This window comes from Camellia sinensis, chromosome 14, assembly GCF_055761805.1.
Source record: "Camellia sinensis isolate YWXY chromosome 14, ASM5576180v1, whole genome shotgun sequence".
Lineage (NCBI taxonomy): Eukaryota > Viridiplantae > Streptophyta > Magnoliopsida > Ericales > Theaceae > Camellia > Camellia sinensis.
In genome coordinates this window covers 63,823,302-63,843,760 of record NC_138974.1, presented here as the reverse complement: position 1 = coordinate 63,843,760, position 20,459 = coordinate 63,823,302, and the positions used below count along the sequence as shown (strand labels likewise).

General features: G+C 35.3%; 1 pseudogene; it reads right to left on the bottom strand.

Moving 5' to 3' along the window:
• Positions 1 to 1,431: 1,431 nt before the first annotated feature.
• LOC145807040 (putative receptor-like protein kinase At3g47110) lies at positions 1,432 to 11,625 on the bottom strand (annotated as a pseudogene).
• Positions 11,626 to 20,459: the final 8,834 nt, after the last annotated feature.

The window sequence follows — 20,459 nt, the reverse complement described above, 5'->3', positions numbered from 1 at the left end:
AAATTACGCTTTACACCCTTGCACTTTGCACAAATTTATCCTTTACACATGAAATCAACCGCTGCAGTTCTGGTTAAATCATACTTTGGTCATTACATATGAAATTGCGATAGTCAACCCCCTATATTTTTCATCAAATCTCACTTTGGTCCCTACACAAATGTAATAACCCATTTTCTGTTACTCAATTGTTTAAATTTTTTATAAAATCTGATTAAGTGATGGGAATGTAACTACGACATAAAGGTAAGAGAGGAAAATCATTTACATTTTCCACCAATACACACTTTGTCCTAAAATTTACATCAAATTATGTTTGTATTAGGTTAAAACAAAACGCAGATTATGAACGATTAAGAAGATGAAATAGGATTTTGCATGAATTTGAATCACGAAACTCTATTTTCACGGTAACACAATCTTCTGCCTATTCATCTTCCTTTCTTTTTGATTTCTTTGTCGCATTTTTATTTATTTCAAAAGCTTTATTTTCTTGTCTCTTTGTCCCAATTTTTAGCATACGAACATATATATATATATATATATATATATATATATATATATATATATATATATATATTATACTATATAATTCTCACATGCATATCACGTAGACAAAGTGTATTGATGGAAAACATGGATGATTTTTCTCTTTTGTCCTTATTTCATAGTCACATTTTTGTCATATGATTAGATTTTGTTAAAGATTTAAAAATGAGGTAACATAAGAGAGACATTGACACTTGTGTAAGGACCAAAGTGAGATTTAATTGTCATGATTTCATGTGTAGGGATCAAAGTGGGATTTGACCAGAAGTGCAAGGGGTTGACTGTCATGATTTAATGTGTAGGGGACCAAAGTGAGATTTTGTACAAAATGAAAGGGTGCAAAGTATAATTTACCATAGTTGTGGTTCTGAGATGGTGGTAGTGGTGGTAGGGTCATGGAGGTGATGGTTGTGGGGTGATGGAGATGTTAATATTAGTAATAGTGTGGTGGTATTGGTAGGATTTTAGTCCAAAAAATATTTTTTGCATTTCAAAAGTATCAATTATGTTTTGTCTAAATATATTTGTTTTAAGTTGATCATAAAAAATATTTTTAGTTGACTTTTATTTTTCATTATACTATAAAGACAAAATGCCAAAACATTTCTCAAAAATTGACAAAATTATAAACACGAGGACAATTCCAATTTTAATCAACAACTTTCCGCATTCCTGACATTGATACCCGATACTCAACAAAGAAAATCCCATTTATATAGGAAACTTTACATACAAACAAGACTTTGAGGTTGAAAGAAAACTGAGAAAGTAACGAAATTTATGTCAGGTAAACAATACATAGTAAAACAGAAGAATCTACGGACCATACTATACTACAACTTTAGAGATTTCACTTGTAAATTGCGTTGTGTTATTGCGTGCTCAATTTTTGATAAATTTGTCTCTGATTAAGAGCAATTCCAAAGCAACATCACTCATGTTCATTCTATCTCTTGGGAGATAATATGAGCATGCCACTCCAATCTGAAATATAGAAGCCAGGCATTCTGTCCCTGTATGCTCACTTGACCTTCCAATGCAATTTTGAACTCCTTCCATCTCCTCGCTTGATAGGAATTCATCTACTATCTCCATTACTCGCCCAGGCAATGCCATTTTAGCAAAGTTGTGAAGGTTCATATGGTCTTTCAATAGCTCATCAGTAGGCCTTCTACCAGTGAACATCTCCAACAAGAGGATCCCAAAGCTATACGTGCCTCCACGAGTTGACACCTCTTCGCCCAAACCATACTCTACAAAATTAAAAGATTACCTTTCACACTAGTATATAGTGAACCATTATATTAAGGAAATGATCAACAAACAGAATTTTTATACCAAAAAAAACTCATCTAGATAATTAAATTTGTCAGCCACAATGATAGATGCTTTAGTTTGAAATAAAAATTTTACACAATTGCAAATCATTACGTACAAAAATTTCCCACAAAAAAATTTGTTTGTATAACATTACCCATCTCTTGAACAATGCAATAAAAGTCATGGAACTTGATCAATCATATAAATACTTTGTAATATATTATATACTGAAATTTTGTCTCAATCATGGAAAGAGTACCTTCTTTTATGTGAAGCTCGAAGTCTATTGACATTTAATTGCGTCTTATGACAGATGCTTTAATAAAGAAAATAACTCCAATGTGTGTGTGTGTGTGTGTGTGAGAGAGAGACAGAGAGAGAGAGAGAGAGAGGTATACCTATAGCTGCATAACCAGTTGTATCTTTAACACCAATAGAACTGAACTGCCCGGAAGTAACATCTCTCCTTGATTGAAAGAAGCCTTGCCAAACCAAAATCACTTACATGAGCAGTAAGGTCATTGTCAAGGAGAACATTGCTTGGCTTTAGATCACAGTGAACAATAGGTGTTTGACATTCATTATGAAGATAATGCAATGCAAGAGCTACATCTATTGCAATGTTTATTCTTTGGAGACAGTTTAATTTTCTCAACTGTGTTTGATCATCTCTTGGATGCAACCAGCTTTCCAAAGTCCCATTTGGCACGAACTCATATACTAGAGCTTTGAATTCATTGCCAACATAATCAATACTGGAGCAAGCAGTCAAAACCTTAACAAGGTTACGGTGTCTAGCATTTCTCAAAACTTTGCATTCAGCCACGAAGCTTTTGGCTGCTCCTCGCTGATGAAGATTGAGTACCTTAACCGCCACAATTGTTTCATTAGGACTGAGCATTCCTTTGTACACTCTTCCGTAATTACCAGATCCAATCAAATTCTCGATAGAGAATCCACTAGTTGCTTTGAGGAGCTCTTTGTAAGAGATTTTTGGATAGAAGAGTTCAAATGAAGATGTTGCTAGAGATTTATGCTTCATTTTTGTTGTCCGGTAGAGTGAAAGCAGAGAAAACGTCAAGCCTATTAAAGAAATAGGAATGACAATCACCAAAAGTAACTTAAGAGTAGCATGCTTCCCTGGTCTTTCAATTTCTTGCATAGGGCATTGTTGCAGTTGCAACTTTGGAATCCCCCCACAAAGCTTAATGTTGCTGTAGATTTCAATAGCACTTGCATTGCTGAAAATTCCATTTGTGGGTACCTCGCCTTCAAGATTGTTGAAGGACAAATTCAAATTTAGTAGAGATGAAAGATTCACCATGTATTGCGGAATTTGGCCCGAAATGTTATTGTTAGAAAGATCTAAATATTGAAGGCCCCTCAATTGACTCATGGAAGGAATGATCCCATGGAAGAGGTTATGTTGCATAGACAACTGCACCAATGCCAAACATCCCCCTAGTGTGCTAGGAATCTCCTTGGACAATTTATTGTACGAAACATTAAGGATAACAAGTTCTTTCAAGTTTTCAACTTCTGCAGGCAACAGACCAGTTAAGGAATTGTGTGATATGTCCAGGCCTCTGGAAAGTGATGAAAGATTCATGAGACACTTGGGTATGGTGCCGTTGAGTTTATTTTGATAGAGATGTAGGGCTTGCAGGTATATACAATTCTTCAAACTGGAAGGTATGTTTCCTTCTAAGCTGTTATTACTCAAACCAAGAAGCAAAAGTTGAGTTATGTTGCCGATGGTAGAGGGGATTTCCCCTATCAGATGGTTTCCTCTTAACTCCAGTATTTTCAAGTTTGAAAGCTTCCCCACTGAAGTAGGGATGATACCTGTCAGAAGGTTATATTCCATCCCCAACGCATTTAGGTTAACTAGGTTTTGAATCTCCTCAGGAATGCTTCCATCAATAATGTTCTCTCCAATATGTAGCCAACTCAATTGGATTGACAGATTGGAAATTGAGTTAGGCAATGTACCCATGAACTGATTTATGCTTATATCAAGATTTGTTAGCTGGCTGCAATTGGTCAAAGAAGTGAAAAAACTCATATCATTAACCCCAGTTCCAAGAGTATTATTTGAGAATGAAAGCGGACTTAAATTTTGTAACTTGCCAAGATTTATGGGTATGCTTCCAGTAAAATTGTTTGTATCAAATTCAACAGTTTGAAGATTTGAAGCATTGGACAAAGAAACTGGTATAGGTCCAGTAAATTGATTACCTCCCAAATAGAGGCACTGAAGATTTGGAAGAAGAAAGAACATGTCGGCCTTGAGTCTACCGTAAAAATTGTTAGCGGGTTATGAAGCACGGATACTTCAAAAAGGGAGACGTATCCGTATCGGATACTTATCGGATACCGATACTCGTTGGATACTCGCGGATACGTATCGGATACTTCTTAAAAGTATCGGATACTTCTTAATTAATTTTGAAGTATCGGATACTTAATTTTGAAGTATCGGATACTCGAAGTTACATATTACTTATAATATTTTGTTTAGTTCTTTGATAAGAGGAATATAGTAAGAGTTAAAGTAATAGAATTTGTCAAATTGATGTATCCTTATTGTCTCTCTCACTTTTCTCTCGCTTTCTCACTCTCTCACGTCTCTTGTGTTTGCTCTCATTCTTTTTTTGGTGTTGGCATGTAAGGATGATGTTTAATTTACATTTGCTTTTGTTTTTAGTTTTGTATGTTTTATGAATGTTTGAAGACTTCTAAGTTAATAGGAATCTCTCTTTATTTATTAATTTACTTTAAGTTTTATTTTCATGCATATCACATTATTAAAATTATAAAAATATTTTTTTTTTTTACGAACGTATTCTCGCCGTACCTGTATCATACTTTTTCAAATTTTGACATATTGTGCTTCCTAGGTTATCATTGATGACTTAAAAAAGTATATTTGCTGAAATTTTTATTTAATAATGGTTTTTTGGCTTTAGCTAAGGTCCTGTGATATTCACTGATGAAGGAGAACAAGTTGAAGCTATTGATCTTGAAGACTCTTAATTTTATAGGAATCTTTCTTTTTTATTAAATTGTCTTTTGTTATAAGTTTTATTTTTATGCATACTGCATTACTAAAAATTATAAAAATAATATTTTTACGAACGTATCCCTGCCGTACCCGTATCCTAATTTTTCAAATTTTTCCGTATCGTCGTATCCGTATCGTATCGTATCCGTATCCCGTATCTGTATCTGTGCTTCCTAGCGGGCAAAGTCAATGTTATGAGTGACGAAAGATTGTAAAGAGGGGGGAATGGACCGAAAAAATTATTTTCTCCTACTTGGAAAATGCTCAAACTTCTCATTTGGGAAACTGTATCTGGAATTTCTCCTCCCAAATTGTTATATGCAAAGTAAAACACTTGGAGAGCTGATAGATTACCGATTGAAGCTGGGAATTTTCCTTTAAGATTGTTGCTATGAAGTGATAGTGTCACAAGCCTTGACAGTGATCCAAGCTCAAAAGGAATTGGACCTTCAAGGTGGTTGAGGTGTAGTGCAAGATCCACGAGTTTGGAACATTGAGACAAATTGACAGGGATTTGTCCTTGTAAAAAGTTATTAGTCGAGTTCAAATGTTGTAACCTGATCAATCGGCCAACTTCTGGGGGGATTTCACCATAGGAATTGGTACCAAGGTTGAGGGAGTGGAGGAAAGAGAGATTTCCAATGTGAGGCGATATTGTCCCAGTCAACTTCTGATCAAACAGGTTCAAGCCAATGACTCTTTGGTGTTTGAGGCCACATGTGACTCCAACCCACTGGCAGAGTGGGGTAGAATCATTCCAAGAGGCCAATGCTCCTATAGTTTCATCATGTATTTGGGATTTAAACTCGAGCAGGGCAAAATTATCAGTTTGGTTTCCAAGAATGGATGCTGAGACAAACTCTGAAAGCAACAAGGGTAGGAGCAGGAGATGGATAACTAGCAAGATTGAGGGGGAAGATTAGGCTTAAACTCATAAAATGATGTGCCATTTGGAGACCGAGAAAGTAGTAGTTTTCTGCCCTGGAAAGTTGAGGTCATGTGTTTTGGCTCTAAATTGTAGGTGTATATAGGGAACGAATTTAACTACTACTACTGATGTGGTCTAGTGCGAGAATCATGAGGTTGGAACATTGAGACAAATTGACAGGTATTTGTTCTTGTAAAAATGATGTGCCATTTGGAGATCAAAGTCTTCTTTTAGATAAGTTGACAATGTGGTGACCACATAGGGCATGTTTGATTGGGAGGATTAGAGTTTGAGATTGAGATTATTAATCCGTGTGCCCAATTATCCTATGTTTGTTTTAATATTTTGGTTTAAGATTATTAATCCAATTGATAATTAATCCAATGGATAATTAATCCAATAAATTTGTAGGATTATTAGTAATGGGGTAGGGGTAGGATTATTAATCCAATGGATATTAATCCAATTGGATAGTGAATACCACACTAATTTAATAGGATTATTAATACTTCACTATTAGTAACATGACCATAGAGTATTCTTTTAGATTAGTTAACAAACAGATCAAGTCTTCTAATCTTGTCCCTAGATGATTTTAGATGTTCATCAAATTAAAATACCTTTATGATCAATACCAACTCGGGACAATAAAAATAGGCACACCTGGTTATGACTCTGAGTTTTTTCTTTATTTATTTATTTATTTATTAAATTAAGCATTCATTACTTTATTTTCATGCTAATAATAGATCAATGTGATGATGTCTTGCCTCATCCATATTATTATTAATATTATTTTATATTCTTCAAAATAAGAAGCAAGACTTTTGGATCTCGAGTATTGATCCTCTGGTAAATTGATTGAAATCTAGTTGTTTTTGTGTTCACTAGAAACAAAAGAAGAAAATATTTTTTTAGGGGTAAAACTTGCCAAAACTCTGACATGTTCCTCTGTTAGTTGAGCATTATCAAAACCCACAAAAATTAAAAGTTAAAATGCCATGCAAGAAATTAAGATTTCTAATATGTAATAAATTAGTCCTGAAAAGTACAAGACAACTTCATTGATGCAGACATCTTGGCCGGCTAGGTGGAAAATAGTTGCTGCTATTAGGGAGAGTTGGGATGGGCAGGTGGCTGTTTCATATGTGTTTATATACATATTTAGGTAACGAACTTAACGACCATTTCACAGTGGATGGTTCTCAGTTGACTAAAATGTTGTTCCCTCCCCTAAATATTTTTAAGGAAATCAGATGTTCTGTCACATCTGAGATTTTGACACAAAGGATATTCGAGTTCAGATCCTCTCGTGCACACTTGTGTAGTGCATTTTGTAGTGCCTGACGTCGTTTTGGGGCAAAAAATAGATTTAAAAAATCGAGCTTTTCCACCACCTCCGGCCATCTCCCCACCCCTCTCGAGCACCAGCTGTCACCCCAACCCTTTTCCAGCTCCTCCAACCCCCCCCCCCCAAAAAAAAAAAAAATGGAGCAAACAACATCAAGCTTTGCAGTAGAAACTCAGGAGATGGACATGTCCACAGAGACATTCGTGGGAAGACACAAAATTCAAAACAGTACCAAAACGCACAAATCATACACGCGCAAATTTACACGAATATGTATGCATTTGTAGACCTGAGACACAAACTTACCAATGAATTGAGGAAAAACCAATTCGATGGAAAATACAAAATTGCCAACAATAAGAAAAATCAAATCGATAGAAAAATAGGGGTTTAGGCAGCGGCCGCGGAGTTAAGAAACTAAATCAGAAGGGTCATTTATTGATTATAATTTTAATTTTTTTTCCATAACCAACAATAAGGAAATAATAATAATTTTTGAATTAATATTAAATATAAAAACTTAAATATTATTAAAAAAGTATTTCATATAAAATTTTATAATTAATTTCAAGTAAAATTGAAAAGAAACTATTGCATGTAACTAATGTATTATGGACAATGTAAAAAAATAATATATTAATAAATTATATAATGGTAAGATAAATCAAATTTTTATAAAATTTGAGTAAAAATTTCATATAATAGTAATGTCACATCATTATTGACACATGATATCACTAACCAATAGTAAAACAACATAAAAATAGTAAACTCCGCATGCAAATATAACTAACACCCTAAACTCCACATACAAATATAACTGACACTCTAGTAATTTATATATATAGTGAGATTAATTATATTTGCATATCAATAATGATGATTATTACCTTTATATTGAGATTTTTTTCACCAAATTTTCATAAATAAAAATATAATTTGTTGTAGTCGCTTCATTTTCAATAAAACAATTATTATTGCTTTCATAAATTTAAAAATATCCATGACATTTTATTCTAAATATTATTTTTGTTTAAAATTTTATTTATATACATATTTAAAAAAAATAAAAAATCTAGGGGGGCACATGACCCCCTTGGTCACCATGTGGCTCCCCGTCACTGGGGATAGGGATTCTTACAATGAGGCGAAAAGGGACCCTAAAGGTACAAGAAACGAGATTGGGATCGACTCAATGGACTCAAACGCCCTTGAGCATGAAAAATTGGAAGAAGCTAGGGTCTCCGTCTCGGTGAGGATGGACGGTGAGTCCAAAGCCTATCTCAGATTGTTATCGGTTTACCTTTACACAGTGTTTAGTTGGCTAATTTGGGAAGGGATTTTGAAAGAAAAAAAAAAAAGAAGATTCGAACCCCTTCTCAAATCTCTCAACCAAACACAACGTTAAAAGACTCCATTGCCATCTCCATTTTTGGTTTCTTAAAAGACTCAAATTGGAACACAGAGCGCTATGAATAAATACCAAACTCGAGACAAACATATGATCCAAATGAAGATAGTTAGAAGATGTCACGCCCCAAGCTCCGTGACAACGCCGCACACTCATTTAAGTGAGCATGCAAGGCTAAGAGTCCAACACATAACCAACAATGTAAAATACTCAAATTAAATCCTTCAATATCATAATGCTAAAAATCATACAAATAGATAATTCTTATCATATGAAATTGTCCACCAAGTCCACTAATAAAAAAAAATAATAATAATCCATGTACTTAAAACATAGTCCTACTCTCGGCACTCCCACAAGTAAAAATCCCGTGCAGCTTTACTCCTCAGAATCTGAAAAATAAAATAAGAGTAAGCTAGACAGCCCAGTAAATAACCAACCATCACTGTTAGCTGGATCAAATATACCAAAAAAAAATAGTTGATAACCAATAAATATATTTTTTGCTACCATTCAATAAATGAACAATTATTTTATAAGATGGTTTCATAGCTGAAAATAAATAATGTAGCAATACATTTTAATTGAAAAGACAATGAGGTGATTCGACGAAATTTCGTTGTTCAAATTGATGGTTCAATATTCAATGGTTTAATAATGCGATTCACAAAACCCAAGTCTTGGTGACCAAGGTCACTTAGCCCGTGACAATGCCCGGAACCACACATAGGCCGGTGGTAAAGCTCCAAAAGAAACTAGTTTCTGTGCCAATAAATAACCCCCATTGGCTAGGGTCCAAATCATAGTCAGACTAGAGTGATGTTCAAAATTCAAACAATACACAACTTTTCAATAAAATATTCGATATTTTTAGAATAAACATTTAGCATAATTTTCAGAATAGTTTTACAAAATATTCAAATAATTTTCATAATAATATTCGACATTGTTTTATACTTGACCCATATTTTATTTTAAGAGAATATGGAGGCTATAAATAAATATTTATAATTTTAAACGATTCAACAGAAATAAAAATGAACCAACAGTGATAGAGGGTTACTTACCTCAAATGCTTAGAAATAATATTTCAACACCAACTCCAAACACACAACTCCACCACTTCAATCACACAAACCTAATAAATAAAATTTCAAATAAATTAATATTTTTACATGTTACATACACCCACAAAAGCCCCACTATATTAGATTAATGTATTACTTTAATATCCAAGAGATCAAACCATTCAACCCAACTTTATAGCCAAACACACCCTTACCCATGATACAAAACTCCATTGTTTCTATTACCCACCCAAAGTTACACTTACACATTGCACCCAATTTTCAAAACCTAAGTAGGCACTTATAGATCTTCCAAATCCCCTTAATGCATTGATTGTTTAATTCCTCAACATAAACTTAATAATCAACAGTAAAGACAGATTTTACCTCAACTAATGGGTGTCCCAAAATCACCCAACGTGCTGCCTCCAATCCCTATTGCAGCCTCACTGGAACCTCTCTTCTCTTTTTTTTTTTTCTTTTTTTTTTCTTTTACCTTCTCAAACCCTTGCTGCCTATGGAGCAATTCCTAGCCTCTGTTTTGTTTGTTTCCCAAGATTTAAAGCCACAACAAGTGGGCTTATTAACCTAATTTCTCAAAGTTACAAAATTACCCATCTAAGTAATAGAAAATATACTGCCATCTCATAACTAATTCTTTGATATTAATAAATGACCCTTATAAATTAATTTAATTACTAATCTATCCAGTAAAATAATCCTACACATAACTTAGGTTTTACCGAAGAAGGAAGGGGAAAAAAAAAAAATTTCACTATGCTATGTTTGGTTAAGAGATTTGAAAAGGAAATGAGAAAATGTATGTGAAATTAGGTGCGTCTCATTTGCTTAACCCATCCCAGAGGCTAGAAGTTTCCTTCATCACTGAGTAAAGAGAAATTCAAATATCTTTACACTTAAAAATTAAGCTTTACAAAATAGAAGTTTCCTGTTTGATTTTTATTTATCATTTATTTATTTAATTTTATTTTTGTGCAGAAAAGAAAACTTCATTGATATAGCTTTACAAAAATCAAAGTTTCCTCCATCATCCTGTATGGTCTTGTATGCAATGCTCTCAAACTCTTCCTCCATCATCCTTGAAATCAGATTAGGACTACCATGGATTGATGGGTGAGTCTTCATAAAAGTTGGTTGAGTGAATCACCTGCTATAGTAGAGACCTAATACGAAATCTCAATGGATTGCATTTAATGAGTTTCAACTGTTGGACATTATATCAGAAATTTCACCTGTCATCAATGCTATGATTCTGTTTTTCGTGCATTCCAGCGTGATAGAAAGCAGTTTCATGGCGACCTGTCCCATGTTCAATCTGTCCCTGAGGAGAATCTGATGAACAAAAAACTCCAATTTGCTAAACAGAATTCAAACACTCTCACCCAGTTCACTTCTCAAATCAGTTGAATACCCAGCATCACTTGCTTCTTTTCGTTGTCTTTGCACAGGGCTGATTGGGCAGTGCCATTTTGACAAAGTTGTGAAAGGTTTAGATTGTCTTTGAATGAATCATCGGCAGGTCTTCTTCCAGTGAAAAGCTCCGACAGGAGAATTCCGTAGCTGTACACATCTTCTCCAAGCTCCCATTTGGCATGAGCTGATACACTAAAGTTTTGAAAAATCAATTCTTTCAAAATCAGTACTTGAGAACAAAAACAGTTATTAGGACCTTGACAAGGTTCTGATGCCTGACATTTCTCGAGGCTTGGCATTCTCTGTAAATTGATTTCTGGACAAGTATAAATATTTCAAGTTAGAAATCTTCTCAATGGAAGTAGACAGGATGTGATCTGTTAGGAAATTTTCATTCATGACCAGTGTATCTAAGTTAACGAGGATTGCAATCTCTGTTGGAATTATTGAACCACTAATCATGTTTCCACCAAAACCTAGCTTTGTCAATTGGGTTGACATATTGGTAATTGAGTTGGGCAACATACCTCTGTGGGTGAGAGGTGTGGTTAGAGGCAGTCTGGGAAGATGGCGGGCACTTCAATGGCTTGAGATCATCGGAGGTGGAGAGGAGGAGGTCAAGGCAAGCTTAGAGAGGGAGAGGTTGGCAGTGATAGACCTTGAATATTAATGTAAAGTGAGAGAGGGTGTTTAAGTATGAAACTTGGTTGTATTGTTGTTGTTGTGTCTCGCTGCATATACGATACGTTATATTGGCCACAGGAGTATTAGAGCGTAAGCAAACTATTGGACAGGTGGCTTGTTCTCCTCAACTCTTCCAGAAGTGATATAAGCCCTTCTGCCGTCTGTGGCTTGACGGCAGGCGGAGAGCAACGTTTCATGGCAGGCAGAAGGTGACGTTTCGTATATGCATCGGATGACATGAACGTAAGGTCATTGTTGCCTCTTCTCCAAGCCTAGTCGAGATGGAGTTGTCTTAGCAAGAAGACAAACATCTCGACGATCCCATGACCTCAGCCGCCAGTCCAGTATCCTCTGATGATCCCGAGCAGTAGTGCCTGGGTCCTGCTCTCAACCTGGGCATCCAAGTAGATAAATGGGCCAGGGCCCACCTTAGTGTTTAAGAGAGCCAGGGGCTCGCCTCCAAGCGACCAAGTAGGAGAATGGGCCGCAGGCTTATCTCGATGTTTAAGAGAGGGGCTCGCTTCTGAGCGACCAAGTAGGAGGTTGGGCCGCAGGCCTATCTCAATGTTTAGGAGAGCCATTGCTTATCAATCCAAGTCCAAGTGAGCTGGGAGCTGATTGTATTGTTGTTTGGCCTTGGAGCGAGGTATGAAGGACCATGGGCTCTGGGGCCATGGTGCTGCCTGTTGCAGGGCTCTTCATATCTAGATATATTTGGGCTTATATGTATGCTCCCGCTTAGGCTAAGCATATAATCTTGGCTGCCTTGGCATATGACGCCCGTAGGGCTCGCCATGTAGCAAACATACGACATGCCCGACGTGGTGCCTTATTGGTCTACCACGTGGGTGGGGTTTTGGTGATGTGGCACCTGTAGGGCATACCACATATTGAGCTTGATACAAGTACCCACAATAATGCCCCCCTGTACAGATGCTCTTATAGCTAATGCGAGTATTTGTACATGAGTATGTTAAAAAGTTTTGAAAAATATTAACTCATGCAGAAAAGTATTCAGATAGAGTCGTCTAAAATTAGGCTTTTGATACAATGGGGGCATTTGGATTGCTCATGGAGAGTTTACATTTTAAATTTCATTCGGTGCGAGCCGGCCGGATAAAGATGTGGGCTTGTTGGGCGATGGCTTAATTCCACGGGATCTCTATTACATCACATGAGATTTCAGCTTCATTCCATAGGCACCAAATTCCCCCCGTTACTCTTTCCATGCCGCTGGGAGGTGGGTTCACGGTCATGGTGTTGGAGTAACCCATGATTTGGCTCATGAATTGGGCCTCGCTTTCCCTTTTTTTTTGTGTGTTTGTGATGATGACGAGGTGGAAGCGTTCGCTAGAATGTAAGTGCACGTAGTGTTGGAGAAAGTTAGGGCAAGCGACGCCCTCAGTGTTGAAGAAGAGGATGTTAAGTGGAATGTTGTAGGAGATGTTTGGCTGAGCATTATGGGAAGCGCTCTCTTCTCCCATGTTGAGATCTGCAAAGTTCTCTATGTCCCACCCAAGTCCCAAATCTTCATTTAGGTTTTCCAATGGTGCTGACATGATGGAGATGTGGTAGTCTAGATCTCTCTCTATCGGTCTTTGTGAGAGGATATCGATGCGGATCTTCTCGAAATGTGGGATTAATACCTGATTTGCCTGGCAGGTGGATCCTTGGAGAGTGAGGTTGATTTCTTGGTTTCGTAAAAATCAAGTGTAGTACACTGGTATTATGCAAAGTTCTGGAATGGTTAGTGCCTTGTACCATCCTCTTATTTTATCCCGGAATTCTTCCGGTACCTCTACGACTGTATGAGTAGATATTGGGTGTTGGATCCAAAGGGATTCGAATAGCAGATCTTGGAATTGCCATGGAGGCATGGAGAGCATTCACACACAGGGCGGCGACGGTGAGTAGGAGTGGAGCTTGAAGCTCTAGAGTTGGAGCTTGAAGCTTTATAGTTTGAGCCTCTTTGGTTTGGAGCTTTGTTCACCGGCCGCCAAATGGTGTTATCTCGGTGCCCCTCTCCTCCGAAAGCCATTTAGAGAGAATGGGTTGTTAAAGTTGAGAGGAGAATGTTGGCGAGTGGATATGAATTTGCCTGTGTTTTTTTTTTTGTTGTTGTCCCGTATTTGCTCTCTTATAAAGATGAGATTGCATTGGGAAAGATGAGGTGAATTTACTAACTTTTGCAGTTTTACATTGGGAATGGGCGATCCATGAAGAAGACAACTCATAAATTGAAGTTATAGGTTTAGAGCAGACCTACTAATTTTAGAGTTGTTCATAGCATAATGTGATAGCTTGTGTAGCTATTAGTAAAGTGACTTTTTGAAGGCTTTAAGGTATTTGCAGTATGTAGCAAAGAGTTTGATTGGTTTAAGGATTCATCTTTGGAAAGGTGCAATCCTGAATATGTGTGTATTTATACACATTACTTATATATATATATATATATATATATATATATATATTTTTTTTGAATTCAAAGAAGTTTGTGTATATGACTTCAGCTTGTTCGAAACTGTTTGAAGGGGGAGTTCCCCCCCCCCCCCTTTTTTTTTTGGAATCTGGATTACAGAGGGGCTAGTTGGTTGCTTCGTCTTCTTCTTTTATCCGTTGTACAGAAGGGTGTTGTATAGCTTGGTTACCCGTAGCTGGGTGTCTTAGATTAGTGTACCATTAAGAAAGTTTGGCAAGTTTTGTGTCTAGGTATACCTTTCGTTCTCTCTCTAAACAAAACCTAGAATCCCACTTGGAGTGAAAGACTAGAAAGTGCAGAGTCCAGCTGGGAGAGGAAGGTTGATAGCCGCGAAAGAGGGGAAAAAGCTTGCCGCCGCCGAGCCCCGAGGTGAGATCCCACAGTGTTTGTGTGGTGCGAAGGCGCCATAGCTTCTGTCACACTGTTGTTGCTGAAACGGATTGTGAGGGGCGAGATTTTTGTATCTTGATCGAACTTTGAAGGCACGAACGAAGAGAGAGGAGAGGTGAGTTATCAGAGAGAAAGGAAGAGAGGTACCTGCAAAGCGCAGAGGTTGCCGTCAGCGATCCGTAAGGGTGGTTTTGGGTTTGCTGCTGGGGTTGGTCGATGTTTGAAATCGATTTTTGAAAGATTTTGTGAACAGTGTTTTGCCGAAGGAAAGTGGGTTTGGATCTTGATTGAAGATTTTGCACAAGTGAAGGTGTGTGAGCCGACACTAGAGGAGGGCTAGGGTTTTGATTCCTTTGTTAAGAGATTTTGGGGGTTAGTTGCCATCGTCGATTGAAGGGAAGAAGAAAAAATTCGGTGATTGACAGAAGATAGAGAAGGTGAAAAGCGAAGAAGGTGAGTTGGGGAGTTGCGAGCCATAGTTGCGAGTTGTGCGAGGACTTGGCGCGTTATCTTCCGTCTTCTTGGAGTTATCTTCCGTGAGGTATGCTTCGAATCTCCCGTAGATTGGCCATGTATGTGTTTATTTGTTTGCTATATATATATATATGTATATATACATTTTGTCTATTTTGTGATGAATCAAAGAAAAAGAAAAGGGGGGCAGACTGTTGCAAAATAAATAAATAAATAAATGACGAGGAAAGTCCAAAATAAAGCGCTGCATTTTGGAGGTTATAATAATAAAATTGTTATTATGTTGGTAATGAGCCAAGGGTTGGAGAACCCTATTATTATTTATTATTTTTTTTGATACATATTGGAGAAATAGTCGGGAAATAAAAATAAAATGTTTAGAATAAGATATTAGGGAGTTATAAGATTGGAGATTTCGAATAAAATATTAGAATTGTGGGGAGCTATGGAATTGGTGAGCCAAAAAAATACTAGGAGAGCCGTGATTTTTGAGAGTTTGCAAAATGTTGGAGAGTTGAAAATTGAAGAACTCTAAAATTAATAATAAAATATTAGTAAACTAAGAAATTAGTGAGCTATGCCAATAATAATAAAATATTAGTGATTTATGAGAATGGTGAGCTCATGGAGAGTTATGAAATTGAAGAACTCTAACAAAAATTAATAAAATATTGGTGAGCTATGAAGTTGGTGAGCTAAGAAAATAATAATAAAATATTGAAGATCTATGAGAATGCTGAGCTAACTCATGGAGAGATATGAAATTGGAGAATTCTAACAAAAATTAATAAAATATTAGCGAGCCATGAAGTTGGTGAGCTAAGAAAATAATAATAAAATATTGGTAATCTATGAGAATGGTGAGCTAACCCATAGAGAGTTATGAAATTGGAGAACTCTAACAAAAATTAATAAAATATTGGCGAGTCATGAAGTTGGTGAGCTAAGAAAATAATAATAAAATATTGGTGATTTATGAGAATGGTAAGCTAACCCATGGAGAGTTATGAAATTGGAGAATTCTAACAAAAATTAATAAAATATTAGTGAGCCATGAAGTTGGTGAGCTAAGAAAATAATAATAAAATATTGGTGATCTATGAGAATGGTGAGCTAACCCATGGAGAGTTATGAAATTGGAGAACTCTAACAAAAATTAATAAAATATTGGTGAGCCATGAAATTAGTGAGCTATGAGAATGGTGAGCTAACACATGAAGAGTTATAGACTTGGAGAATTCTAACAAAAATTAATAAAATATTGGTGAGCCATGAAGTTGGTGAGCTAAGAAAATAATATTAAAATATTAGTGAGCTATGAGAATGGTGAACTAACACATGAAGAGTTATGGACTTGGAGAATTCTAACAAAAATTAATAAAATATTGGTGAGCCATGAAATTGGTGAGCTAATAAAATAAGAATAAAATATTAGTGAGCTATGAGAATGGTGAGCTAACACATGAAGAGTTATGGACTTGGAGAATTCTAACAAAAATTAATAAAATATTGGTGAGCCATGAAATTGGTGAGCTAATAAAATAATAATAAAATATTTGTGAGCTATGAGAATGGTGAGCTAACACATGAAGAGTTATGGACTTGGAGAATTCTAACAAAAATTAATAAAATATTGGTGAGCTATGAAGTTGGTGAGCTAAGAAAATAATAATAAAATATTGGTGATCTGTGAGAATGGTGAGCTAACCCACGGAGAGTTATGAAATTGGAGAACTCTAACAAAAATTAATAAAATATTGGTGAGCCATGAAGTTGGTGAGCTAAGAAAATAATAATAAAATATTGGTGATCTATGAGAATGGTGAGCTAACCCATGGAGAGTTATGAAATTGGAGACTTCTAACAAAAATTAATAAAATATTAGCGAGCCATGAAATTGGTGAGCTAAGAAAATAATAATAAAATATTGGTGATCCATGAGAATGGTGAGCTAACCTATGGAGAGTTATGGACTTGGAGAACTCTAACAAAAATTAATAAAATATTGTGAGCCATGAAATTAGTGGGCTATGAGAATGGTGAGCTAACACATAAAGAGTTATGGACTTGGAGAATTCTAACAAAAATTAATAAAATATTGGTGAGCCATGAAGTTGGTGAGCTAAGAAAATAATAATAAAATATTAGTGAGCTATGAGAATGATGAGCTAACACATGAAGAGTTATGGACTTGGAGAATTCTAACAAAAATTAATAAAATATTTGTGAGCCATGAAATTGGTGAGCTAATAAAATAAGAATAAAATATTAGTGAGCTATGAGAATGGTGAGCTAACATATGAAGAGTTATGGACTTGGAGAATTCTAACAAAAATTAATAAAATATTGGTGAGCCATGAAATTGGTAAGCTAATAAAATAATAATAAAATATTTGTGAGCTATAAGAATGGTGAGCTAACACATGAAGAGTTATGGACTTGGAGAATTCTAACAAAAATTAATAAAATATTGGTGAGCTATGAAGTTGGTGAGCTAAGAAAATAATAATAAAATATTAGTGATTTGTGAGAATGGTGAGCTAACCCACGGAGAGTTATGAAATTGGAGAACTCTAACAAAAATTAATAAAATATTGGTGAGCCATGAAGTTGGTGAGCTAAGAAAATAATAATAAAATATTGGTGATCTATGAGAATGGTGAGCTAACCCATGGAGAGTTATGAAATTGGAGAACTCTAACAAAAATTAATAAAATATTGGTGAGCCATGAAGTTGGTGAGCTAAAAAAATAATAATAAAATATTGGTGATCTATGAGGTGTAAAACCCAAGTTGTGTGTAGGATTATTTTATTGGATAGATTAGTAATTAAATTAATTTATATGGGTCATTTATTAATATCAAAGAATTAGTTATGAGATGGCATTATATTTTCTATTACTTAGATGGGTAATTTTGTAACTTTGAGAAATTAGGTTAATAAGCCCACCTATTGTGGCCTTAAGTCTTGGGAAACAAACAAAATAAAGGCTGGGAATTGCTCCATAGGCGGCTAGGGTCTGAGAAGGTAAAAGAAAAATTAAAGAAAACAAAACAAAACCAAAGTGAAGAAGGAGGATTCATAGAGTGGTAATTTTTCTTTATTCATCACTTAAGGTAAGATTTATTTTATTGTATTCTTATCTATGATTTTGGTGTTAATATATCAATAGATGATTTTATGGGCATATATGATTAAATAGATATATTGATGTAGTCTATGTTGAGGGTCTCGATTTTGCTCAATTTTAGAGTGTATTTTGCATCCCGTTTGGGTGGTTCATATTTTGAGATTGATATGTGATAAGTTAAGTTTAATGGTGGTGTATTTGTGGGATACACGATTGACTACAAGCAATTACAAATTTTTACATGTATATAAACAACAATAGAATAATATGGGTTGAGAATTTCTGAAGCCGTGATGGCTTTGTTTTGAAGCTAAATCGTGGGAGTTCCTAATAGACTATTGGGATAATTTATTCTATTGTTGTTCAAGAAGAGATGGATGGGTGCACATAATAATTTTTTAAGCGGTGTAATATTTTATTAGGTTTGTGAGATTGAGGTGGATCTTGGTAATTTGAGATTAGCTTGGAAAATATTATTTTAGTTGTTTGAAAGTAAGTAACCCTCTATCACTGTTGGTTCTTTTTTTTTTATTCCTATCGAATCGTTTAAAATCATAAATATTTATTTATAGCCTTCATGTTCTCTTAAAATAAAATATGGGTCAAGTATAAAACAATATCGAATATTATTATGAAAATTATTTGAATATTTGGTGAAACTATTCTGAAAATTGTACTAAACGTTTATTCTGAAAATATCGAATGTTTTATTTAAAAGTTGTATATTGTTTGAATTTTGAACATCACTCTAGTCTGACTATGATTTGGACCCTGGCCAATGGGAGTTATTTATTGGCACAGAAACTAGTTTCTTTTGGGGCTTTACCACCAGCCTATGTGTGGTTCTGGGCCTTGTCACGGGCTATGTGACCGTAGTCATTAAGACTTGGGTTTTGTGAATCAAATCATTGAACTATCTGAATATCGAACTATCGATTTGAATAAAGAATTACATTGAATTATCTTGTTGGCTTTTCATTTAAAATGTATTGTACATTGTTTATTTTTAGCTATGAAACCACCTTACAAATAATTGTTCATTTATTGAACTGTAGAAAAAATTATATTTATTGGTTATCGATTTATTTATTTATTTATTTTTGTATACTTGATCCAACTAGCAGTGATGGTTGGTTATTTACTGGGCTATCTAGCTTACCTTTATTTTTTTCAGATTTTGAAGAGTAGAGCTGCGCGAGATTTTTTTTACATGTGGGAGTGCCGAGAGTAGGACCATGATTTAAGTACTTGGATTATTGTTTTGTTAGTGGATTAAATTAGTGGACTTGGTGGACATTTTCATATAAGAACTATTTATTTTTATGGATTTTGGCATTATGACAATTAAGGATTTAATTTGAGTATTTTACATTGTGGGTTATGTGATTGGATTCTTAGCCTTGCATGCTCACTCATATGAGCGTGCGGCGTTGTCACGGAGCTTGGGGCGTGACATGAGAATGGTGAGCTAACCCATGGAGAGTTATGAAATTGGAGAACTCTAACAAAAATTAATAAAATATTGGTGAGCCATGAAATTGGTGAGCTAATAAAATAATAATAAAATATTGGTGATTTATGAGAATGGTGAGCTAACCCATGGAGAGTTATGAAATTGGAAAACTCTAACAAAAATTAATAAAATATTGGTGAGCCAAAAAATTGGTGAGCTATGACATGGAGAGCTATGAAATTGGTGAGCTATCACATATGGCTCTAACTCTAACACTTAGGAAAATTCATGAAGATTGGGAACGAGTTCTAAACATAATGGGAGAGCTATAAAATTATGAGGCTCTAACAAAAATTAATAAAATATTAGAGTTGTAAAATTAAAAGTCTAGTTAGCATCACATGGTGAGCCAATAATTAGGAGAACCGCATCTGACTTTGATCTGCCACATGTTGGGGAGGTGGGACTGAAATCTGGTCCACCCCTTGTTGGGAGCTGGGAACCGGGTGACTTGAGGAGGTCATTAAGGAGAGTAACTCCATTCATATTGATGAGCTAATGAAATGTGAGCTAATAAAATCAGAGAGCTGGTTTGAGGGATTTGAGAGAACATGAAATAAAGTCGAAGAGCTACAAATTAGAAGAGTTTTTTTTTTTTTTTTTCTTCTTTAAGTATAAGTGTGAGTCATGAATGCAAAACTTACTTGTTGCAATTTGGGGTGAT